We start from the raw sequence: 25,988 nt of genomic DNA, 5'->3' as shown, positions 1-25,988 counted from the left end.
GGCTCTGTGGCTTAGCTGGTCAAAGCGCCTGTCTAGTAAACAGGAGATCCTGGGTTCGAATCCCAGCGGGGCCTTCTTTGTTTAGTTTTCTGTTTTTCCATGGTGGAAGGTGCCACTAAATATGTCGGAGAGGCATTAAAGAATCTGTGTGGCGGGTAAGCCTGCGCTGAATTGTTATTCCAGGCGAGGAGAGTCTCTTGCCAGGTCACTGCCATCCCATTATGAGGGCCTGGGGTGAAGGGAAAATGAGGAAGGTTTCTGTAGTTGGTAGAAGGTGACGGGTTTGCACATGGCAGGTAAGACTGGGTTAAGAACTGAGTGACAGGTGCCTTGCAGTAGAGATAGAAAGCAATGCGCCACTCTGTGGCTTGGAGGTTCGGTCCCAGATCTCTGAACCTGGGACATCTTCAGCTGAGGGAGTGTGGTGGTCCGTGTCAGGCAGGGAATAAGCCAGGGTGTCTGGCTTGAGTCAGACTCTGATTTTATTTTTTGAGATCAAGTAGGAGAACAGCGGCCAGACTTGGACCCTCGCCACTTTGGTTTTGTGCGGGCCCGGGAACCTCCGCCTTTGTGCATCAGATGCACGTTCTGGGCAAAGGGGAGAGACTGGAGCTCGGGGAGGAAATAAACCACAAACAGACTGGCGCCTTCCTGAATCTACGGAGCCCTGGCCCGCGCACTGGGCTTTTCCGTTTTATGTAGAGATCTCGAAGGTTCTGACTGGGGTCCCCTGAGAGTCACTGTCTCTTCACCTAGCGCAAGCGGCCCAGCCCGGCGCGCGGCGTCCCGTTCACACCGCAGCAACCCTGAGTTCATCGTTTATTCATAGCAGTTCCCCCCTCCCAACTTCCAAAGGAATGTGAACAAACAAGACAGCGAAGGTGAAGGACTAGGCCACCCCCAAATATGCCACTTGGGCACAAGGATTATTGTGAGCTGAAAGCGAGAGAGAGGAATTAGGACAGAAGTTTGCCAAGAGGCCCTTGTGCCCTCTCTGCGGGGAAAGACGGAGGTTCACCCCCAGACAACCTTAGACCCCAACAGCCTGGAAATCAAATAACAAACTTTACTGACTGGCCTGTCTCTCTGCCCTTGGCCTGACACGCGTTCCTTTGTTCCATGACTTCACCACAAATCCACTGTTCTTTGTTGAAGATGCCGCGTAAGCTGGACTTCTAAGCCACGGCGACAGTTACTTGTTCTCCCCGGGTGTCCCCACCTGTACCCGGGGCAAACGGGTTAACAAACTTCGGTCGGTTTATCCTTCTTACTCGCTCGTTACCGGGGTCTCGGCGAAGACCTCAGAGAGGCCGCGGGGCACTATCTTTCCCACCTCAGTCACAAGCCTCGAGTACCTCTAATTCTGCAGGATTGCTGCTTGTGAACCCGATGCAGTGAAGGCTGAAAACACCTTGGGAACCCAGACATCACATATTAGTGTCACTCCTGCCTGTTCCCTACCAGAAACTTGGGCGGGGAGGGACAGATATGCCACAGGTATGTCAGGAAGTGGCCCCGAACAATCCGTGTCACAAGTAGGAAGTCAAACTCACAAACCGAGGGCCAAACTCTGCCCACGTGACACTGTCCGATGCTCCAAAGTCACGACAATTACAGGGAGGCCTCCTCCATATTAGCTCATCGGCAGACCCCACTCGCGGCCTGGTTGATGGGTAAGGAAATGGAATCGTCTCTCCTCTCTCTCTTGCCACATTTAGGACAGGAGGAGGCAGGAAGTCAGGAGGAATGACAGAAGACGACACAGAACACAGGATGCCAACGTTTCAAGGTTTGCAAGATAACAGATTCAGTGAAGATTTTTTTTTATAGAGGACAGGAAATCTTAGAGAGATAACAATTAGAACAGATCCGAGAAAGCAAGACAGTCAGATCAAAATAAACAAACAAAAAGGCCTCAAACGAAAGGAAAAATATTTGGAAATAAGAATATCTGACCGTTTACCCGCAGCGGCCTTGGTTTTTAAACAGATTTGTGAATCAAATCCTGAACTATGGCTTTTAAGGATCTGTTTGTTCGTTTACCTAACATGTACATTCTGGAACGGGCAGAACACTTCTCACGCTGAGGATCAGTTAGATCGCGAGAGCCTCCTGTTTCTTGTTTCGTTCTTCAGCGTTCCAGTCGGTTCCCCTGGGAGGGAGGTCAGAAGCCTGGGATTTCACGGGCCCTTTACGCTGGAAAGCTGCAGTTGAAAAACACTGTAAACAATTGAATAAACTACATCTTGAAGGTTTAAGTATCTAAAATACGAACTTGACTGGAAATGCTTGTTCCATTACAAACAATCCCAACACGCAGTTTAAAAAATCGTACTTCTTAGCGCATTTGGAGATCGCACAGTCGGACACAATCCATGTTGGTAACATCTCAGCAATGGTGTGAAATCGGTTCCAACCTCGTGGACTCCTGAAGCCAGGACAGTGTCAGATTGTCCCAGGGTGTGGAAGAACATAAAGATGGGCAAAATTGGCAGGTTAATTTTATTTATCCCCATTTAGAATACCTGAGTTTGAAGAGCCACAGAATATACCAAAATCTGGGAAGGTTTGCTTCACTTTAATGTGTTTGTTCCTTTGGTTAACTGCTCGGTGCCCTCACCCATAATATGACCGGTTCTTTCTGTTTCCCCTGTGTAACCTTCTCCGACAGCAAATATTCTGTTTTTTAGCAGAATAAGCTTTATAGTTTACATTGATTGTGTCGTCCTTCCTGAAGAAAACAAAGGTTTCTTACATAGGAATAATGTCGTTTACAGTCATGTTACCTTCTGTGCTTAGTTTTAACGGTTTTATTGTAACTTTGAAACCAATAACCACCTAAGTTCTCCAGCAATCATGGTTTGTTTCCTCTCCTAAGTGTTCAAATGTTCTGATCGGTTTTAACCTTTGCCTTCCCCCAATCGAATCCTAAATGTCAACTAAAACTTTCAAGGTACTGTTTCCACCTACACCTGTGGTTGAGACTTCCCCGAAGGTGCCTGGAAAATCCTAACGATGCGTTCTGTCCCCTTGCAAAAAGGCAGATAGTGAAGACAACCAGGGCTATTTGATGTGCTATTATTGATGAGTTGCACAGGAAGAGGTGAAAATCAGAAGGGATGCCAGAAGGAGGGGGAGGGGGAGGAGGAAAAGGAGGAGGAGGAGAAAGGCCTAGGCTTCCCTAAGTCAGATTTGCATGGCTACAACGTTAATATAAATATTTCAGAAATTGTACACCGAATGGGAAATTCCTGGAGACTTATCAGTGCTCTTACTGCCCATGACATGTTTCCACCAACATAGAAAGTCCTGGTGCTGTTTTCTCTGATATTAGACTACAGTAGTGAAGTGTCATCAGTCATAATTGTAGCTATTTTTTTAAACGCTTACTTGGTCGCCACTTTACTTCTTTAATTTGACTCTAGCATCTTCTGGGCTTCTGAATTTCAAATGGGATTTACATCACTTGCCTATGGAGTCTAATTAATGTATAAATATGTAGAACTTACTCCAGACTTACCACAACTGTCTCATATTGTTGATATATCATTCTTACTGTGTGACTTGTATATTTGCAGCATATTAGGTCTCAGGATTATTATATGTCTGTTTCAAGACTTTTTCTCTGTGGGAATTACGTTCATCCACTGCTATAAATCCCATGCAGTGTTTTCTATCTCCTTTGAAAATAGGGTAGATCGCTATGTCGGTAGCTATTTTGTCTAAAACTTATTTTGGATTGGCTTTCTCATCTCGTTTTTGTATCACAGAAACAACCAAAACTCCTTAGTGGCAGTCTCCTCGTTATGAATTCTCACCAGATCTCTTGCTTTTGAAAATCGTTAAGTAATAAATTAATTACGGCCCCTTTAAATCTTCTGACATCTATACACAGTCATTCTGTTTTACTTCACTTCCCTGAAAGCATCTGCAATCAGCCACAGGCCAGCTTTATCTTCAACAAAGCACAAGTCTTCAAAGCCTCACAGGAGAAGACCACGCCACCAGATTTGCTTGGTTATAGACTCCGGATGGCGTGGCTTCAACAACGTTGCGCCCATAACCATCCTACCGAGCCTGGAGTTCCAGAATTCTGTTCCAGAAGCCCCCTGAGTTCTGGAAACTGTGCTCGGGCGATGAAGGGACTCGGCCAGCAGAAAGATGCTTCCTGATCAGAGAAGAGAGAGAACACACTTTACTACGTGTTCGCGTTATGTACATGGCAGCACCAAAGTGACAACAAAATCATGTCCGAATCTCACTCCTTGTTTATAGTAAAGCTGAAGAAAGAATAGGAACTTCTCTGTATCTCCTTGAGAAGCCAGTGGCTGCACCCTATGACGGTCTCCCGGAAATCTCATGACGGACCCCTGAGCTGATCCTGGAGGCACATTTTTACCTATCTAGAGGCTATCTGGCCCATAGCCTTAGAGATACTCTACACTGTAAACACTGAAGACTGAACTTAATCCATAGAGATATCTATCTCTATTCTGAAGATTCCAGTAAGGACTCAGATTGACTAGGTGTCCACGGAGACCCTGCATAGGACAGGGAGGGGAGACAAGGGCACTTTTCCCTACAGAAACAGAGAAAAACGTTGTCATTTACCCTGACACCCTGTTAACTCAAGATCTGGTGCAACAAGAATTACATAGGACTGACTGAGGGATGACTTAGTCTTTGTTTGGAATAGTGTGCAAGCTGCTATAGGATTCTACCTTCTAGATCTACAAAGAAGCCCTTTCTCTTTCCTCTTAAGGATCTATGCTAGGAGTTGTAACAGTTTAGTAGACTTCACTTTTGTGAACTGAAACAGTTGAAAATATCCTATTGTCTAGCAACATGCTCATTTGCATATCTATCTGACTCATCGTTTGACCTTTTCCTGAAAAAATTACCTTTGAACACATCTATACAAAATTTCCTTCGATCAACGGTGTGCTTTGGAGCTCTATCCTACGGTTTCGCACAGAAAGTGTTTTATCCACATTATCACAGAAAATGGAAGAAAGGTGTCCTCTTCCCGTCCTCTCTCCAGCCCTGCTTGTGTACCTCCCGACTCAAGGGGGGAAATGGATTGAAAAGTTCTCATTCAGCTTCTGGCCAGCTGGACCAACTCGACTGAAAATAGGCTGTGTCCTAATAGCGTGTAACAGTGGCTGTGCCATGTGCCGGCTCTGTGTAGATGCTCCAAGACACAGAGAGTAGGAAAAAGCAGGATGAGAAACAGTGCGCACAATGTAACACTTTATGCCACACTGAGAGAAATGCATATTCATATTTACAGCGAGCGGCACGCATAGAGAAGAATATACAAGAAAGTGAGGGTAGCACTTCCTTCCACAGGGGAGACAGTGGTGACAGGTGGCAGAGTGACCCGAGAAGCAGCCCATGTAGTTACTGATACGAGAAGGTATTACCTTATCCGAGCCAGACGGAAACCGGGAGGCTCATCGGGCTCGCAGGAAGGGATAGAAGGGCCGGGCTCCGTGCTGTGGGCGCGGGGCTGAGTCTCCTCGCAGGCTGTGGGCGAGCGCAGGTCCGCCCAGGTCAGCATCGGCCTCGTACTTCACATCTGTGGGTGCGGTATTTCACATACAATGAAGTACTGAATAGTCCTTGTTAGTTTTTTAAAATAGGTTTTTCACCCTTTAGCTTTGAGCCCGGCACTGTTCTTGACCTAGAGGATGCAGCACCGACCACACAGACGAAGCCCCGCTTTCTGGGATTCCCTGAGCATCTCCTAACGTCCCCGGCCCCACGCTCCAGGCACCGCTTACGTTACTATTTAATCGGTATGGCTCATGTCACTTTCGTGGCTGCCCGGAACTCAGCAACAGGAGGAAGCGCAGAGCACGTGGGCGGCCAGCGGGGCAGAGCCAGCGGCCTGGAGAAGCAGGTGGAAAGAACTCCGGGAAAGATCGGCGGGCGCTGGGACCCGGGGCAGGACCTCCGGAAAAGGACCGGGCGGGCGCTAGGACCCGAGGCGGCCCGAGGCTTCCCGCGCGCCCGCCGAGCGTGCGCGGCCTTGACCCGAGCTCCTGCTCTTTCCGGGGGTCCGGGGCGGCCCCCACTCCGGACGGAGGGAGCAGCCGCGGCGGCGAGCGCCTCCGGAAGCCCGGACTGCCGCAGGGCAGGCTCTCCCGAGGGGCGCAGGCCCTGTGACCGTCCCTACCGCCCCGCGTTCCCTCCCTCCGTTCCTTTACAAGCCCTTCCAGCCGGACTCTCGGGCGCCATTGCTTCTTTCACAAAAACAAGGCTTCCAGAAGCACCGCTCGGCAGTGGCGGCGTAGAACTCTCCGTAACCGGCTGTAGGGCTGCAGATTCCACGTGACGGGGTAACCGCAAAAGGAAAAACAGCACACAGCGTGGCCCGTACGGGGATCGAACCCGCGACCTTGGCGTTATTAGCACCACGCTCTAACCAACTGAGCTAACCGGCCCGCCTTGGCGCGCTGGCTTTACTTACGTACTTTAAAGTAACCACGAACCAAGGGTGACGAGCGCCTTTCCCTACGGAAGGTTCGGACACGCTGTTTCTTCTAGAAGGAAAGGGAAAGGAGACGTCCCAGGGTCGACACAGCTGAGCCGGGCTCCTTCCCGGGAAAACCCGGTCCTTCCCAAACTGCAGAAGCACATAGACGGCGCCGAGCGGGGCTTCCTCTCTCCTACCCAGCCCGGGAGGGGCCGAGCGCGGAGCCGCCGCCGCGCAGCGCACACTCCCGGCTCCCGGGAACGGTTGGAGCAGGTCGGCTCCGCCCAGACCCTGGGCGCCCGGGACCCCGCACCCCGCGCCGCGCGGCCCAGAGTCTGAAACGGTGTCCCGGAGCCGGAGCCGCAGGGCGGCCCGCGGGACGCGCGGTGGCGCCCGAGTGCTGGGCTGGCGTCGGCGGGAAGGCACCGCCCCCTCTCGAGAGCCTCCGCCCCTTCTCCGTCCCCAGAGAACTCGGACACCCCAAATCCATGACAAAAGAAGTCGAGACCAGGGCGAGTTCGTAGTTTGGGCCGCTAGCTGGGCCTGAGAGAGCAGAGGAGCTCAGGCCCGGGTGGATCAACTCCGAGAAGGGAGGCGGGACACCTTTGTCCCCGGAGCGCCCGCCTCGCCGCGCGGCCGGATCCACCTGCCGGCAGGCGTCAGGGAGCCGCGCAGCCGCAGATCCACCCTCTGCTTGTCCTCCTTTCTCTGTTGGACCCTACAACCCTCCCATTTCTCTTCTAACTTCCTACTCTCTGTTGCTTCTCAAGTTCATTGACCCACTTTATGCACACATGTATCCGAGTAAGACTCAAAAGCCACTTTTTTCTTTTTTTCTATTTGAGAAAGGAGAGCTGTAGCTTTCAACAAAGCGGATCAACTACTTTCCATCATGCAATTTATACATCTTGGTTTTACTTTAAAAATAAGAGCTGTGAGAGCATGCTCCTTATCTTTGGCGCATCTCTTTAACTTTGAATCCACATCCTCCACATGAACTGGTCAGTTGTCTTCATTTGCTTCGTCCTGTAGTAAAGAATCAGTGGACGTTGAATTGAAAAACCAGGATTTTTTGCTCTCCGGGGTCCCTTCTCTTCTCTTTGTGCTTTACTACCGCACCCCTGGCTTTCCAAACCCTGAGAGGTGCCTGGGAGATCTCTCTCCTTCCAGAGAGCCTTGGAGAGATTTCTCTCAGCTCTCAGCCGTGGCTCTTGGCTGTTTAATACAAAGTGCCTTAGATCGGTTGCCCTTAGCTTTCCTGCTCTGCCTTCTGACTTTAGAGACTTTGCCCCTCTCTAAAGGGGGCCTCAGTGGATATTTCTCTCCACTTTCTAGCCTTTTCCCTCGGCCCCTTTTTGGCTTGCTCTCCCACAGCAGAGACAGTTGGCAGTGGTTTTGGCTACGTGGAATTCTCTGGGTCAAGCAAGCCCACCAGCAAACTTTAAAAATCCCTTAGATTTTCTCCCAGTCTCTCCTGATCGGGTGTTCACAGTTTTCCTTTGCGCCTCTGCCCATCTGCCGGGGATAAGAGGCCTTTTTTACCCTGCAAAGGCCTCTTTCTGGAGTTTAGTCTCCTCGGGTTCTTTTGTATCGTTGACTCCCTGACGGGCTCAGAAAACCTGATGTTCTGCAGTTTATGGGCCTGTTTAATAAGCAGGCTGAGAAGGAGACACCATGGGCTTGCTCTAATTAGCAGGTTTAAGAGGGAGACACTGTGGCAACTTTGCATAGCCTGACCAAACATGCCTAGATTTCTGTGCCAAAATTGCTTTGTCATCCTTGAAACGACTTCATTTAAAATATATATGGCAACAGCCTGGCCACTCTCAATAAAGAAAGGAATCATTTGAGGGCCTGCTTTGTGCCACATGATTGCGTGTTGTTTCGAGTGAACTTTCCATCACGCATCATTTATTCAATGGATATTAAGAGACAGCCATGATTGTCCCTATACTGAAGTTGGGAAAAATTAGAAATAATATATACACGTTGCCATGGAAACTTCCAGAAGTGAAGTGGCTGACCACTTACAGGTGTGTTGCCAGGCTTTACTTAGACTTCTGGGTGAGATTTCTGGGTGCCTGGGAGGGCCTGCATCATGTGGAGTTTAGGATACATTTCAGAAAGTTACCTATAATATCGTTCACTGATTTCACAAATGTTTATGGATATCCTGCCAAGAAGTCTAGTCTTCACTATGGCAGCCCATAGACATGGCCCAAAGACACACATGGTCCCTCCCCCCACCTCCCAGAGCTTCAAATCTAATAACACCCATGGTATATGGTTAGTTGTCTAAGTGTAGGCAAGGTCTTTCCCACATAGACAGTATCTTTGTTTTACCTTAAGAAGGATCTTCTCTTGTTCTTCAGGTCTGACGCTGATGTATTTTCTATGCAAATGATCAGGACAGATTAGCAGCATTCCCCAGTGAAAGCTCTTAAACTGTGCATCACAGAAAACTTCTGTATTTTGGGTTCATAGCACATCCGGTTAAAGAGAATAATATCCTGTGTTAGAACCCTTCTCCCTTTCTTTCTGTAATTTTGGAGAGTATTGTCACCAGCAATGTTGAAGATTAGCTTGACAGACTATACTATGGAATGCTCAAGTTTAGAAGTCAAGCAATGCAGGAAAATGTGAACCTTGAAGTCAACTGGGAAAGAAGGATTTTGAGGTCAGGAGATAACCGTGGGGTCTTCTGTAGAGAAATGCTAATGTGAAGGGTTGGTCTATGTAAAAGTCGGTATGAAAAATCACTCCCAGTGTGGCCTCAAGAAGGTACCTTCAATTTGCTCTTGGAAACTGTGGAGTGCAGGATTTTCATTCTGTAACCACTAATAAATTGCGGAGGCCAGTTGGAGTCTGAATGCGGGCATCAGAACAAGTTGAGGGGCGCCTGGGTGGCCCAGTCGGTTAAGCATCCGACTCTTGATTTTGGCTCAAGTCATGATCTCGTGGCTTGTGGGTTCGAGCCCTGCTTCAGGCTCTGCGCCGTCAGCTGCGTTACCATTCTATTTCTACCTCATCTCCTTGACTTTTCTTGCTTCCTTTTACCACCATCAGAGCACCCACTGTACCTACAATAAGTTGCTGTTCAACCAGTTTTTGCAAATGGGACAATGAATGGCGAATTTCTTCTTTCAACCTCAAGGAAGGAAATGGAACACATATTCAAATTAGTTTTAGGCAAGATTTCTAGTATGTCTTCACAGGGTTTTTCACATGGCTTAGCCTAAATTCCCACAAATGTGAGCATTGACCTCTAAGGAACATGAGAAAAATAAGAAAAGTAAACAAATCTGGTATGATTTATATCAATTGGCGACTCCCATTAGGATTCTCTCCTGTGCACTAATCTCTCTGAAGCCACGGGGACAGGGAGACCTTAAGTCGTTCCTAACAGAAGTTGGAAGTGCCATGCAACTTCCCATCGTCCGCCCAAAGCTCGCACAAAAGTCGGGTGAAGGCATCTTGAGCAGTAAGTCAAAGAAACCTGTCTCTGAAATGATCATTTTGGGACAGCAAACGAGTACTCATGTTCTGTTTATTGGTTGCTTATTCCTGGTACCCAGATGTGAAAATGCCATCAGCAACATGACCTAACACTACAAAGCGTAGCGACTTTGAGCGGAGGGAAGGAGGACTCACAGGTTGGTTGTGAATGAAGACAGAGCGGTCAGGTTCCACGTCAGCCCCGTCGAGTGCAGACGGATGGGGGGAGGAATTCATAGGAGGGTATCAAGAGTAAAGGTGGGACCGGACGTGGACGCGGTTGTGAAAATTGCTGCACATCAGATTCTGGTTATCGTGAAAGTTTTACCCAGGAAGCAACCAGATGATATCCTGGAGGAAGAGAGCTCACTTGGCAACAGCAAGCAGATGAGCAGAAGAAAAAACACTTAACAAAGGCTGAGAGCAAGTGAAACAGTATAAAAAATGGTTTGAGAGCTGAAAGTGTTGAATACTTGTTTTTAATTAATTTTTTTTTATTTTTGAGATCAATGTGGATTCATATACAGTTGTAAGAAATAATACAGAGTGTGCCCAGGTGCGCTTTACCGTTTTTCCCAATGGTAACATCTTGCAAAACAATATTACACACAGCATGTTGACATTCAAACAGTCAAGATCCAGAACATTTCAACGGCCCAAGGATTCCTCAGATTGCCCTTTTAGAACCACATCCACTTCCTTCCTACCCACGTTCCCTCCTTAACCACTGGCAACCACTAATCTATTCCCCATTTCTATAGTTTTACCGTTTCAAGCATGTTCTATAAATGGAAGCATATAGTATACAGCCTTTGGGAATTTTTTTTCACTCCAAAATTCACTGCAAATTCATGCAGATTCTTCCAGGTATCAGTAGTTGATTCCCTTTTATTGCTGAGTCATTGTATAGATGGTTCATCATTCACTCCTTGAAGGGCGTCTGGGTTTTTTTCTGGGTTTTGGCTATCATGAATAAAGTTGGTGTGAACATTCACATACAGTCGAAGGAGAGAAAAAATAATTTTCCCTCTAGTCTTTTCAGTTCTTGGCTGAGACCCTCCCACCGCCCATTATACAAGACAGACTGACAGAAGTAAAAGAAACAGAAGTTTGATAACATATATACCTCTTGCGTACATGGGAGAGACCCGGGAAAACTGTGTCACTACCACGTATACAGAAGACGTACGTATTGTAAACTTCTATTCTCTTTGTCTTGCTAATTTGTCCTTTATTGCAGGGAGGTCTCAGCCAAGAATCTAGAAGGGTAGAGGGAAAATTGCTTTACCTCCCCTACACAGTTATTTGTGTGGACATAAGTCTCCCATTTCTCTAGCATGAGTGCCAAGGAGAGCCATTGTTGGTCGCATGGTGATTTTGTATTTAGTTTCTGAAGATTTGCCAGTGTATTTCCAGGGTGGCTGAATTATATTCCCGCTAGCGATTTACGGCGTATTCGTTGGCGGGGGCTGCGGTAAGGGCCATTTCTGTTGTTCTCCCTTCCAGTTCACACATTCTGTCCTCTGTCCCTTGCGTGCTGCTGTTGAGCCCAGGCTCTGAGATCTCTATTTTGGTCACTGAGTTTTTCGAGTCTACAATTTTCATTTTGTACTCCTTTCATTTCTTTCCCCTGAAGCTTTCTGTTTTTCATTTGTTTCCGTCACGTTCATAATTGTTCACTGAGGCATTGTCAGGTGGCTGCTTTAAAATCTCTGTCGGATAACCCCGAATCCCTTACATCTTGTTATTGGACTCGCTCGGCTGAATGTCTTCTTTTACACAGTTGGAGATTTTTCCAGCTTTTGGTTTGACAAGTGATTTTTCAACTAACGTCTGGACCTAATGTGCTTTGTGTTGTGAGACTCTGGCTCTTATTTGAACTCTGTTTTAGTTGGCTTTCTCTGCCCCCAAGGGAGGTGGGGGGGGGGGGGACATCTGTTCATTACTGCCAGCCGGGCAATCCAGAAGTCCAGGGTCCCCCACTCAGCCTCCACTGACACCAGAGGTAGGGAGCGTCTTATTTCTGCTGGGAGGTGGTGAGAATTCTGGCTCCCATGCGGTCTCCACTGGCCCAGAGATGGATGGAGGCAGGACCCAGTTACCACTGGGCAATGATGAAAGTCCCGTTCTTCACGGGGTTCCTCTGTCACCACCCCAGCAGGCAGGGAGAGGGAGAGACACTGCTGGGTGGGGGGTACAAGTCCTGGCTTCCTGCTTGGTCTTTGCTGCCCCAGGCACTGGTAAGGCTACAGTGGAATGTGGTGCGTGGCTAGAGGTCAGCAGTTACTGTCTACAAGTGTTTTGTCTTGCTAGGCCGTCCCTTTGACGGCCTTTTGGCTGGAGAGGGCAGATTTTCTTAGAATTTTCTGTATGTGCCCACTGGTATTTCAGGCTTCCGGTTTATTTAGCTCCAGGTCTAGGATGCATGAGACAAAAATAGGGAGCCTGCCATCGTGTCATTCTTCTGGCCCCAGGGTCCCTAGCCAGTCTCCTTCCTTTCTCCACCTTTCAGGTTCTTAGGTTTATTTTATGCATAATTTCCAGGGGGGTTGGTTACACTTAGCAACTACAGGACAGAGATAAGTACATCTTCTTCCCAGAAACTCTGATTAACTTCTCTATTATTATTGCCATGAATAGACTACAATAAGATACTTCTATATAATTCATAACATAGCATATTACTGTTTATTTACACTATACATGTATTATGCCTCTATTATCCTACTTGGACTTACATGTGTTTGTGTATATCCTGTGATAGCAAACATAAGATTTCTGGAGCAGAGATTGACGTTATTATTATGAACTGCAATAATCCCTTAGTCTTTTCCTCCTCTCCATCAATGTGCCTTAGATTTTCTAGCTCTTATGTCCCTTGGAGAATACGAATATCCCCCGGACCCCCTTCCCAAGCTGCCTTCCACGGAGACCACCAGGGAAGGGCAGCGACTTCCAACCGCCGAAGGAGGGGACAGAGGTTCCTGCGCACCCGCCCCCCCTCCGCCCGCCGACACCAGAGACGCTGCTGCTGCTTGACTGGCACCTTTGACCGTGGACTGTCTTGTGCTGTCAAAGACACCCCTTATTTGCGTGGACAGGGGGAGCACGACCACCTCTCCAAAGACCACTTGGATCAGAACGCCGCTGTGGAACCTGCAGCAGGTGCCGTTTACGGACTCCTGCAAAGCTCAATACTTTAAAATACCGACTGGGATGCTGGTCAGGTTTCTCCAGAAAAACAGACCCAGGAGGACGTTGACATATACAGAAAGAGATTCATTGTAAGGAACTGGCTCACGTGATTGTGGCAGCTGAGGGGGTCCAAAATCTGATAGGGGAGCTGGCAGACCAGAGACCCAGGAAGGGGTTACAGTTGGAGCCCAAAGGCATCTGCTGGCAAACCGGGAAGTTCTGATGTTGCAGATGAAATCCGAAGGCACTGTGGTGTCAGAACTCCCTCTCGTCCACTGGAGATCAGCCCTGGTTTCTACTCAAGACTTCACTTGATTGTACAAAACTCCCTTGCATTATAGAGGGCAATCCGCTTTACTCAAAGCCCACCAGTTTACATGTAAACCCCATCCAAAAGCACAGAAACAACCAGAATAATGTTTGACCAAATACGTGGGCACCATGGCCCATTCGAGTTGAAACATAAAAATTAACGATCACAACCAGCAAATACTTTTCATCCTCCCAGATGATCGCTAAACGAAGCCAAGACGCTCAGAGATGCGGCTCTTGGCTTACGTGTTTCTCCTTGAATGAAATACGATTTTTCCCTCCCGGTCTCGGTAATTTTCTGTGTGTGAAAATAGTTCCTCGTCCCCGTCCTATCAAAGATACCCAGTTATTGGATCCACTAGTCAGAATGGCCCACATCACTTGTAACCTCATGATCTGTTGCCCAAATAAAAATTAGGCTTCGTTCATTGATCTGCATATTCAGCTGACAGCACAAATGTAAATTTTGGCAAATTCAGCCAACAAGTTTCTTACCAAAGAAAATGAAAAGGGAACATCTGGGTGGCTCAGTCTTGGTTTTGGCTCAGGTCACGATCTCACGGTTCCTGAGTTCAAGTCCTGCCATCAGGCTCCGCGCTGATAGCACGGAGCCTACCCGGAATTCTGTCTCTCCCGCTCTCTCTGCCCTTCATCCACTCTGTCTCTTAAAGTTGTAAAAATTTTAAGAAAACGAAAAGATGAGGGGCGCCTGGGTGGCTCAGTGGGTTAGGCGTCCGACTTCAGCTTTGGTCGTGATCTCTCGGCTTGTGAGTTCGAGCCCCACGTCCGGGTCTGTGCTGACAGCTCGGAGCCTGGCGCCTGCTTCGCATTCTGGGTCTCCCTCTCTCTCTGCCCCTCCCCCACTCATGCTCTGTCTCTCTGTCTCTCTCAAAAACAAATAAACATTAAAAAAAAATTAAACAACGAAAAGATGATACCTGCTAAATGTCCCTCGCAGCCCGTACACCATGTCTCCTGTTCACAGGGGCGTGGTTTATTCACTATGATAGTGAAGCCTTCATCCATCAGGGTTTTGCCCACTTTTCAGTTTCTCAGAATTTGCAGAAACAATGAGATTTTTTGGCTGTGTAGAAATTTTTGACGTGGAGATGATATGATATGATATGATAGATGTGAAAAACCTGATGGGAACCAGCAGGTCAACGCAAACAAGCTGTAAAGTAGGCGGATGCTTTTGGAGAGCTGGAAAGGAATTCCCACCTGTCCAGGAACCTGTGATTGGTATTCAGTAAAATCCCAAGGATTCCAGGCTCGGTTTTATCGAGAGGATATTTAGTTGGATGTCTTCACACTGAACTGACACAAAGGACAGTATGATGTGGGCTTGAGAAGAACAGAGCTGCACGTCAAAGTGATTTTTCTTTAACCGGTCTTCACCACTACATCAAAGAAGAGAAGAATGTCCTAAAGGCTGCAGGCAGTTCAGTGAAGTATTATTGGAACAGGAAACAAAGAGTAAAAATAACCTACAGAATTATGGGACAGGAAAAAAAAAAAACCATGTTGTTAGTTTTTATTAAACATAGATCATCTGCTTAATTTGTCCTATTGTAATCATCTTTTTTAAAAATATTACACGTATGTGTCTTATGCATACACAATAACATCGTCTACACAACTTAAATACCCAATAAGAAGTTTACGTTTCTCTATCAGAGGACAGAAACATTATAAAATTATTGTTATATTTTCTCACATGTGTATTTGTTAAGTCCTGCTGTTAACTACCAATTGCCACTTTTAACTGGTCCCAATGTTTTGATTAAATAACAGTATTCAGGTAACAGAGCAGCAAAGAGAATAATATAATTTCAAATAAACACTTGTTTTTCATATTTTTATGGTAATGTGTTGGAAGTATTCAGTTTGTATGTCGGGTTTATGTTTGTTCGTTTCCACCTGGCGCGGCTCTGTCCTGGGTCGGCCCTCTAAAGCTGGCCTCGCGGGCACACTCAACTCCGCGGTGCTGAGAAGGGACGGGACAAGAATACTCCGAGCGCGGCAGAGCGCCCTTGGGCTCCGAGAGGGCTCCCGGGGAGAGAACCGACCGCCAGGTCTGCAGCAGGTGCAGCGCGGGGCGCGCGCGGCGGGGGGTGGGCGCACGACCTTGGACACCCAGCCTCGGCCCCTTCTTGCCCGCTTTCCGGGGGTGCTCACCCCCGGGCCGCAGAGGGGAGCGGGCGGCAGGGGCGACCCTTTGGTTTTTATGTTGTTTGTGAAATATAAGGAAGTTGAAATCCCCGAAGTCCAGCGTATTTTGAGAAAATAGTTGTTTCCGCCCGGTTTCGAACCGGGGACCTTTCGCGTGTGAGGCGAACGTGATAACCACTACACTACGGAAACGGCCGTGGGTTGGCTCACGTGTTTGTGCCTCTGACTGCACATAATTAAGATTCTTTTTTTTTTTTTTTTTTTTTTTTTTTTTTTTGCCTGCATGGGCCTGTCCAGGAAATGTTTGTTGTTATGGTGCATTTCTGCCTCTTCCTTCTATTTATGAAAAAAGAAAACCGCCATAACCAAACAAAGGCTTCACCCAGGACCCCGATTCTTGCATCATCCTGGAGAATTCGGGGGGGGGGTAAATTAATAAGTTGTTATTTTTAAAAAACTGTTCCTAGTTTTGACATAGAATTGGCATACAGCACCGTATGAATTTAAGATGTGCAGCATAATGATCTGACTTCCACCTATTAAGAAATGATTACAACTGGAGAATTTGATTTCAAGACCACCCCATGCTGTCTACACCTGTTTCTCTGTCCCTGCAATGGGGATTCCTCTCTTGGTGACAGAAAGTGACTCTGGGAACCAGGATTGAGCGGCCTGAGCACAGGAGATGGTCAGAAGCCACGGACGCTTTCTGCCCCAGCCTCTTCCTTTGCAGGTGAGTTGAGTAGTAGTCGTGTGGCTTCACCTCGCTACCAGGCTTCTGGGACCCACAAAGGAGGTGAAATGTTTAGGGAACACCATCCCGGGCGCGGAATGCAAATGCAAGAAGTCTTTGTCCTCAAGGAACTCGGAGTCCGTAATAAGTCTTCTTTACAGAGTCATAGAGTCACGGTATCTTTGTTGTACTGTCGCTTGCCCAAACTTACAGCTGGTAGAGACAAGCGTCTCTAGGTTATGTCATCTCGCCCTTGGGTCTCACGCTCTATCACAGTTGAACTGGACGCACGCTATTATGCCAACCAAATGGGCCATATTTGGCCACAAAACGTAATGCCACGGTTGCTCTTGATGAGACCGTGTTCTCAGCCTGAGAACAAATCTTTCTAAGTTCATTGTTAAAAGCTGAACGGACTCAAATACAAACGAACCGACTCAGGTAAAAGGTAAATGTCTGTCTTGGGGAATGGGTAAGGGTAGGATAGTGAAAAAGGCAAGGAGTAAATTGCATAATAATTTGGTGATACGTGGGTCTGTGTGTGAGTCAGAGATTTTGCTAAAAATTAGAAATATCGAAGACTTGATTTTTTTTTCCTCTGGAATGAAATAAGCTTAGAAGGGGGAACCATCACATCTCTCAACCATATTTAGGGACGTTGTTCCCCACTTCCAGATTACAATCCCCTAGTAACTGGTAGAAGCTTCCTGTCCCAACCTGAAGAAGGTCAGTGTCCTCTTGTCGGAGGTATTTGTAATGGCCTCTCTGAGCTCCTTGTCTTGCTAAGCTCGGCTGATACTCTCCCGGATCTGTCACGACCACCTCTCTCCTTTTCTGAGACCCCAGAGGGTCAAGTACAAAGTGTGACCCATGAGGAGGTGTGGCACACATCAAAATAACTGCATGATTTTCCCAGTTTATATTGACAGGACCCTGGCAGGTTTGAATGGGAATGGCTCTCGAGTGGACACGATCAAGGTGGCAGGAAAATAAAGCTGCATCACACAAGCTCACCGACACAGTCTTACTTGGCACAGGTATCCAATTCAGTGTTTTAACTCAAGGGCCTGGGAGCAGCTCCAAATTTTCATTAATTAAAACATTATAATTCATACGTGATTAATGTATGGACCCAAAGTTAGGGTGAACCAACAGAACGAAATTGAAACATCAGTATTTCCTCCGTGTATGGAGAGCAAACCCAAGGCCTAAGAAGATTGAAATTCTAGAAGGAATTTGTCATGGGCTTCTCCGGGGGGAACTAACTTTCACCCCGGTTGTGAGAAGTAAGTTCATGAGGAGCGCCTCAGGATCCTTGAGTTGTTCTCGGGTGGCTTTTCCTCAGAGGCCAGAAATGACAGGGGGGCCTTGCTGACCCTGACCTGGAATCCCCACACGTAACAGAGATGACTGGAGCCCAGGGTGATAGGGGCCAAATGTCGGCAATAAACTGCCAAAGACTGGATGGGTGTTGTCACGAACTTGGTGGTGTCTCCTGAAAATCCACATGTTCTAGCCCTAACCCCTTATGTGACTGTGTTTGGAAGCAGGCATTTTAAGGCGGTAAATACGGTTAAGTGAGGTCATAGGGTGGGGTCCTCATCCAACTGGACTGGTGTCCTTGCTTGAAGACAAAGACACACTGGAAATCTCTCTCCAAGTGTGCACAGAGGAAAGGCCATCTACGGGCCTAGAGGTCCCCCCAGAAAGCAGTCCCGCTCGCACGTAGACCTTGGACTTGGTTTGTATGAGCTCCCAGACGGGAGCTGGTTTTGAAGGCAGAGAAGTCCAGTGTCCCTTGAGAAACACCCCTGGCACATAGACAAAAATTTACACTCCTGTTCTTCCTCCGAGCCTTTCCTAAAAGGACCTGTGTCCACTTACCAAAGTGACTGTGCGTTAGGGAAGAGGAAGTGGAATTTTGGGGATTGCTAGAAAATGGCTCCAGGCTGGCATTGATTCCTAGAGATACAAAGCATCACGGCTGCCCACCGAGCAAGACAGGGACTCAGTGAAGCCTTGCTTCCCATCTGTCTCGCTGTGGGCATGGTGGGTCCCGAAACCTTCCCTGAACCCATTTCCCTAATTCCAGACGGTAACTTTAATATTACTTCCATGGCTCACGGAGTGAATGCTACGATGGCAGAAAAGGCCAAGTGGAAGCCACTAGAAACTCCTCTAATGATGACAACAGTGAAACAACAGCAGGGGTCACAGAGGTTAGTGCCAACATCGGGGACTAGAAAGCGACAGGGTAGAGACTCCCTCCGTCTCGCTATTCTGTGATTGTATCTGTATCTGTATGTGTATCTGTATCTGTATCTGTCGTCGTAGAAGAGAGGTCGCTCGTGCAGGGTGACGGAAACTACTGTCAGTGTCGTCGAGTGGTTGTTCCCATTGCGCGTGCGATTCCAGACGCCATTTCATCCGTGGAGAAATTTAACGCGGGCACCTAGTGTGCAGCTGCGGGCAGGGCTGGTGCTGTGTTCTCTGTGCCTAACCGTCGAACCCGCCGGAAGCAGTGGACTTTCCTCTGGCTCAGCCAGCAGCCCCCCGCCCCCCATCTACCCCACCTCAGGGCATATCAACACTCCCATCCCACGGCCTAAATTAGGCACGGAGACCTTCACCCCCATGACCATGCCCTAAAGTTGAAAGCTGATTCTTGTTTGACACATGGACATTTGAGGCAAATGTATATTTTGCAAACTGACCACAAGGCGAACGGGTGTGCCTTTCCAGAACTGGCTCGGTCTTGTGGGTCTCCTTTGTGACTCCAACCCAGTCGTAGTCCACTCGGGCTGCTGTAACAGAGGCACCATAGACTGGGTGGCTTAAACGACAAGCATGTATCTCTCGAAGTTCTGGAAGCTGGGAAGTCCCAGCTCAAGGCAGGAGCAGATTCTGAATCTGGTGAAGTTTTCTTCCTGGCTTCCTGGCTCATAGAGGGCAGTCTTTCTCTGTGTCTACACCTGAAGGAATGGGTGAGCGAACTCTCCAGGGTCTCTTTTATAAGCACCTATTCCCATTCTTGAGGGCCCCACCCTCGTGACCCCATCACCTCCCAAGTCCCCACCCCCAGGTACCATCACCCTATTGGGGATTAGGGTTCAAGGCACCAATTTGGGAGGAACACACATAGTCCACAGCAATCCCCCGAACACCCACTTCCTTTTCTGACTTCAAATAGGTTTGGTGCAGAGTAAGTTGATGCGAGCCTCCTGGGCACGGTGGCCAGTGACACGAGGGGTCACGGGTCGGACTAGGGTCACCGTCCACTCCTGGCCGCCTCAGTTTTCTTTCCTTTCTCTTGTGAAAAACATCTTTCTTCCTACATCATCCAAAGAAGTGATACTGAACCGTGACACTAAAACTGACGCTGAAACGAGTTACCAAAACATCTTGAGAGGAAGTCACCGTCCCACAGTGGTCTCGGCTGTCAGCTGAGGACCTTCAGAGGCATCAAAGGAGCCATCTTCTAAGATTTCTTTCCTTCTCCCCCTTCTTTCTGAAACTGAGAAAGGAAGTTGACTGAGCAGGACTCTGGCAAACTTTAAAATCAAAGATGCTTTAAAGAAAATTATGATAATTTACCAGTACGTTCTCTTCCAACTGTTTCCCAGTTCAGCAGCGTCTACACCGGCTCAGCTTCTCAGGGCTCTGGGCTGGGGAGTCAGTCCTGGAGAAGAGAGAATGAACGTCTCCTGGGGGATGTTGAGTTGGACAAGAACACGGCAGGTTCCCGGCGACACCGAGAGTCTGAGAAATTTGGAAATTAAACTCCCGGGGAGGAGACAGGAAGGAAGGGGTGAGCAGTGACAGCTTGTGGATGGGTCCTTTTTAACAAACAGCCTCCTTTCTCCGTTTTTTTCTGCAGGGACATCTGAATTCCTTGGCAGAGTAGGACTAGGGGAAAATCAAGATCTAGCTGAGAAAGAACCACAGACATTTCAAAAGACACTTGAATTTGTGGATGGATTCCACCGTGTTCGTCCCAAGACACCTTGAGCCTCCAAAGGGTTCTGCCAAAGGCCCTGAAAATTAAACCAATGAAACTGCCCCGTGGCCAGCCTTGGGTTGGTCCTGGGTCTGTTGCAGAGCTGTGAACTGGTTAAATGGCAAAGCTGGGGACAAAGACTGGAGATTGCCACTACACAGTTCCTCCACTCAGTGCTCTTTGCCACGAGAGGATTTCCCAGTGAAAACCACTCCTGGAAATTACGCTGTAAGGAGAACTACATGCAGGCCCAGACAGAAAATGCTCCTTTCTCTGCAAAAATAAAATACACGCACGCGCACACGCACACACGCACGCACACGCACCCTACAGATATTTGAAATTGTACTCCCAGACCCAAAGGAAGAAGTTCAAGCTACTTGAACTCTGTGAATTGGGAAAAAATAGTGCAAGGTTGCACTGTGGAGACAGGACTTCTCCACTTCTCCCGGAACACCTAGAGCAAATCAAGACCACTCCCCAGCGGGCCTGGAAAGCAGGGTGTGCACTCCAGGTGTCCGTGCCCCTAGGACACTTTCCAGAGCCCTCTTCCTGTGGCCGCAGCCTCCTCAACCCACTCGGAATGGCGATTGGCTCCCTCTGGTGCTCCTGGTGAGGCCTCCCTCAGAGCCCTCGATTGATCGCTGAGTTCCAGAAGGGAAGGCCCACTCACCCTTCCAGAGGAGGCCCCTGGGAAAAACAATTCTGTCCCCCACCTCCTCGTTCGTAGTGTTTTCTTGAGCTTTTCATTTTTTTTAGTAGGTGCGTCAAAGTCTAAAGTGGCCTGTGGGCACCTCCTGCCTCCTGCCCATGAGCCCCTCAAATGACTACTGTCGTCCTGAGTCCACTCATTATCCTTGAGGGATGTGTCGTGTAAAATCTATGTATGATCTAACACAAATAGATTTCCAATGGTAACACTGGATGCAGATTGCTCTGACCGTCGCTTTTCTGTTAAAATATGTGTTTGTACATAACGACCCTTCTCGTTTTCTTCGAAATATGCATAGCACTCCACTGTGGAGTTAGGCCATAATTTATCCAAATAAATAATTCTGAATAATTAGGTTTTTCCCCATCTTGTTATTACAATTAATGCCACAGAGAATAAACTGCGGCACAATATGGTCTGTCGTGTGTGCAAGTCTACGGGGTATATTTGTGGAAATGCTGGGCCCGAGGGTATGGGCATTTGACATGTTGGTAAGATCCTGTCAGATTGCCCTCCGGGCAACAAGGCAGAGTATGTTCCTTGGAGAGCACGATTAAATAGGAGGTTGGGCATGAATAATACAGCTCCCTAATTCACTTCCTACCAACTATGAATCCAACCGGGCAATCCATGAAGACTGTAGAAAAAGTCTGAAAATCAAGGATTCTTGCGATGCTGGAAGATCGCCTCCTCTCCAAGAGGTGAGATTTTGCAGCCTGGGGCCTGGCAGGATGGGGGTGAGGTGAAGGCGGCTGGGGGTGCTGAGTGGAGACGCCTGATGCAGGGGCTTGGGCGTGGTTTCCTGTCGCGTCCACTCAAAGGAAATAGGCCAAAGGCGCAGAAGCAACCGGACTGCAGCAGTCAGGGCCTTGCACGAACGTGTGTTTCTTTGTAGGCAGAGGCCCGCGTGCCAGGCTGTGATGGCCGAGTGGTTAAGGCGTTGGACTCGAAATCCAATGGGGTCTCCCGCGCAGGTTCAAATCCTGCTCACAGCGCTCTGCGGTGCTTTTTCTATCCAAGTTCTAGGAGGAAATTCTCACAAAGCACGGTCTTGGTCTTCTTAGCTTCTCATCTTACTCCACGAACTGAGAAGTAGGAGGGGAGCGAACTGAGAAGTAGGAGGGGAGCGGGGAGCTTCCTATCCAGAGGGCTGTGTTGGTCCCCCCCACCTTGGCTTAGGCACCACTCGGGTGTTTGGGACCCTTACGTCCTCGTCCTCGTCCGAGCCACTCACCCCTGAATCTCTCCCTGGGTGCGGGCACCGCTTCCACGGACCCAGGAAGTGAAGCCTGAGGTTTAGCGCTCAGAAGAGCCACTTGCTTTGTAATGAGATTGGGAAATCCGAAGGCAGACCCCAGGGGCAAAGACAAACAGGAGATTTTGTTTTTAAAACTCTTGAATAAAGTCCTTGTCCGAGCCACTCACCCCTGAATCTCTCCCTGGGTGCGGGCACCGCTTCCACGGACCCAGGAAGTGAAGCCTGAGGTTTAGCGCTCAGAAGAGCCACTTGCTTTGTAATGAGATTGGGAAATCCGAAGGCAGACCCCAGGGGCAAAGACAAACAGGAGATTTTGTTTTTAAAACTCTTGAATAAAAGTCCTTGTGCTGACAATAGAGATGTAGGTAACTTCCTTAAAGAGTTCTCAGGTATTTGAAAAAACGGAAGGGGAGGGGAGGGAAGGGGAGGGAAGTGGAGGGAAGGGGCCGGACCTAACGCAGGCTGGTGGGAAACACAAAGCTCTAGGATCAGAAATAGCCATGAGATTTGCAACTACGTGGATGGAACCGGAGGGTATTACGCTAAGTGAAATCAGTCAGTCAGAGAAAGACAAAAATCAGATGACTTCACTCCTATGAGGACTTTAAGAGACAGAACAGATGAAATAAGGGAAGGGAAACAAAAATAATATAAAAACAGGGAGGGGGACTAAACAGAAGAGACTCCTAAATATGGAGAACAAACTGAGGGTTCCGGGAGGGGTTGTGGGAGGGGGGATGGGCTAAATGGGGAAGGGGCACTAAGGCATCTACTCCTGAAATCACTGTTGCACTAGATGCTAACTAATTTGGATGTGAATTTAAAAAAGAATTTAAAAATAATAAAAAATTAAAAAAAAGAAATATCCATGAGTGTGTGTCAACTGCTCTCTAAAACATCGTATAGAAACGAGGAAATCGAAGCAAAGAGAAAGTCACAACTGGGCCAAGGCAATGAACCCAGTGGGCCAGGAGTCTGCATAAAGGCACCCTGAGACCCCGGCGCCCATGCTTCTGGCTCTCAGGGGAGAGCACCACCCTCACTTAGAAATACTTTGGTATTTCCACGTGTCTATTTCGCCTGTATCGAGCCCTTTAATATACCTAGCTGTTTTATGTAATGGTATTCTTTCACTTTATAGCCGTAAACCCAAACGTCGAAGCTTTCTATGTGAATCTGGTTCTGAAAACACTTGCCTTTGTTGAATTCTGGCCGGCCTTTGGCCTAACTGGGGAGGGTGGGTGTTTCTGAATGTCTGTTCTCAGCATAGAGTCTGCAAATATCTCTCCGTCTTGAGTTACAGGTCTTCAGAGAGTGAGGTGGAAACATAGGATTCATCACTCAAATAAGGTATTTTATTCCACTTTTTCTCACGATATCAAAATTTTACATCATATGGCTCGCTATGACTGAGCCACACATAGCATCAGTGTTAAGCACGTAAAGAAAACGAGATGGCTGACGGAGCCATGAACCAGCTGCGTAAACTGACGGAACATGCACAAGTAGAAACAGGCAAGCACATAGATGGAAAAATGCAAACACCAGTCATCCTGTCACATACGTGATGCTTCGAGGCGGAAAACCCTTTCATTCACGCAACTATTTTCCGGGGATGTAACTTATACAAGCTAACCACAAAGACCCCATCAGTCAGCTTTGCCGGAGTCCACAGGTCTTTCTTCAACTCACTTCTGCCCGCATCACGAAGCAACTGCCTGCTCGACGATTCCGATGAATGACGGATAATCAACACACAGCAGCCGAGGGGGCCAGTGGCGCAATGGATAACGCGTCTGACTACGGATCAGAAGATTCTAGGTTCGACTCCTGGCTGGCTCGTACCTCCTCTCTTTTTTTCTCCCTCCTTTTGGTAAGAATGTCTTTCTGTGTAAGTTCTTCAAGTGGGTAAGAGAAACAGATTTTTAGTCCTTTGGAAGGCACTTGCTCTGGTCTAGCTCTTGAGCTCACGTGGTGCTGCCACGCCACCCAAGTCTGAATGGATGCTGGAATTGTCTGTCCTCTCAACGTCCCTTTTCACCTGCTTCCTTTTGCTGATACTGAGAGAGCTGATACTGAGGATCTTTGGAAAGACAGCTCGAAGATCAAATAAGGAATATCATTCGACCATAAAAAGGAATGAGGTTCTGATACATGCTACACCCTGGATGAACCTCGAAGACATCATGCTAAGTGGAAAAAAAAAAAAAAAGAAAAGAAAAAGCCAGACACAAAAGGCCCTAGGGTATGATTCCACTTCTGTTTAATGTCAAGAACAGGCACATTCAAAGAGCTAGTAGCTGCCAGGAGCTGGGGAACCGGGTGGAAAGGGACAGAATGTGATTGGGAGTGATGAGTATGTTTTGCAATTAGATCATGGCGATGGTTGCACAAGTCTGCATATACTAAAAACCACTGAACTGTGCACTTTCATGTGAATTTTGTGGTATGTGAATTATACCTTAATTTTTAAAAACCAAAGAAGTGTCAAAAAATAAAAATTGGCCAGCATTTTCTTCACTAGGTTGTCCCCCACTTGGGCAAGGGCTCTGCCTCTTCGGGCTCTCTCTCTCCTGCACACTTTCTGTCCCTCGGTCCGCGGCCCGGAGGAAAGAGAAGGGACGTCAACCGGAGACATGTGGAACCGAGAAAGAGGCGGCCGCGGACGAACGAAACCAGAGCCTCCCGTGGACCCTCAGTTCTGCCTTCTCCGCAAAGGTCCCCCCGCCCCGAACACGCACGAAAGCGACTGAGCCTCCTTGTCCCCGCCGCGCCCCGCGAGGTCACCCACGGCGCGGCCGCCTGGCCGCGGCAGGCTGAGACTGAGGAACTGTTTGCAGTCGCAAAGGGTCCGGGACGGACGAGAAGGGGGCCCGACGAGAGAGAGAGAGGGGAGGGGGTCGGACGAGAGAGAGGGGAGGGGGTCGGGAGCCGAGGGGGCGGCGGCCCTGGGCGGGGTCTCCCCGAACAGGTGCGCCTCCCTGAACACGGGCCCCCGCGCTCGACCCCGCAGCCGGGGCGGGGGGAGAGGCCGAAGCCCGGGCGGGGAAGGCGCAAACAAGCAACGGGCACCTCGGCTTGCGGATATGCACGGATTTATGTCACAAAAACGCGGTGGCACGGTGTGCGCCGTCACGGGTGCTGGCGCGGAGAATGAACCTGCCACGCGTCCAGACCTCCTTCCATAGGTACACGGGCCGTCGGGCTGGAAGCGCATTACAAGGCGGGAAGGAGGGACGGATGGTCTAAGGGGTTGGGAGCCTCCAGAGTCGGTGCTCCTCAAAGTTTAGCGCGCAGGAAAGCCACGGAAGGGGGAAAACCCGGCTTTCTGCGTCTCGCTCCCCGGATTCCACGCCGGTTCCTGGGGTGCAGCCCGGGACCCGTCAGTGAGAGGTGCGCGAGCGACCGTCCCGCAGACCACACCTGCGGTGGCACCTGCTCTACCCGCTCTGTGCAGCCAACACCGACGGGGGACATCCATCCACCAGAGGTTGGAAAAAAGAAAAATAGAGCTTCTCCGCGGAGGTGCAAATCCCCACTTCAGCTTTATTCCGCTGTGCTTTAACCAAGCTAATTAATTTCAAGGGAACCGATCGTTTCTCTCCTCAGTTTTCGTTTTCCTCAAGATTTTGTTCT

At 48.6% G+C, this 25,988-nt stretch overlaps 1 long non-coding RNA gene and 5 other non-coding genes across 7 annotated transcripts; 3 read left to right on the top strand and 3 right to left on the bottom strand.

Annotated features, from left to right (window-relative positions):
- Window positions 1–74, top strand: TRNAT-AGU. Its single transcript has one exon. It is a non-coding gene; the product is annotated as a tRNA-Thr (tRNA).
- A 760-nt stretch (window positions 75–834) lies between these two features.
- On the bottom strand, window positions 835–6,765 carry LOC115514844. Of its 2 annotated transcripts, XR_003969104.1 has the most exons (4): window positions 6,477–6,749; window positions 5,424–5,578; window positions 2,336–4,168; window positions 835–2,204 (listed from the first exon to the last, which is right to left on the bottom strand). It is a non-coding gene; the product is annotated as an uncharacterized LOC115514844 (long non-coding RNA). The 2 variants fall into 2 exon arrangements; XR_003969103.1 differs by having other exon boundaries at window positions 835–4,168; window positions 6,477–6,765.
- Window positions 6,373–6,446, bottom strand: TRNAI-AAU. The gene has a single exon. It is a non-coding gene; the product is annotated as a tRNA-Ile (tRNA).
- A 9,006-nt stretch (window positions 6,766–15,771) lies between the features above and the next one.
- TRNAV-CAC lies at window positions 15,772–15,844 on the bottom strand. Its single transcript has one exon. It is a non-coding gene; the product is annotated as a tRNA-Val (tRNA).
- Window positions 15,845–22,008: 6,164 nt separating this feature from the next.
- Window positions 22,009–22,089, top strand: TRNAS-CGA. The gene has a single exon. It is a non-coding gene; the product is annotated as a tRNA-Ser (tRNA).
- Window positions 22,090–24,121: 2,032 nt separating this feature from the next.
- Window positions 24,122–24,194, top strand: TRNAR-ACG. Its single transcript has one exon. It is a non-coding gene; the product is annotated as a tRNA-Arg (tRNA).
- Window positions 24,195–25,988: the final 1,794 nt, after the last annotated feature.

This window comes from Lynx canadensis, chromosome B2 (assembly GCF_007474595.2).
Source record: "Lynx canadensis isolate LIC74 chromosome B2, mLynCan4.pri.v2, whole genome shotgun sequence".
Taxonomy (NCBI): Eukaryota; Metazoa; Chordata; class Mammalia; order Carnivora; family Felidae; genus Lynx; species Lynx canadensis.
Note: the sequence above shows the minus strand (reverse complement) of the source record. Positions and strands in the feature narration are given on the sequence as shown.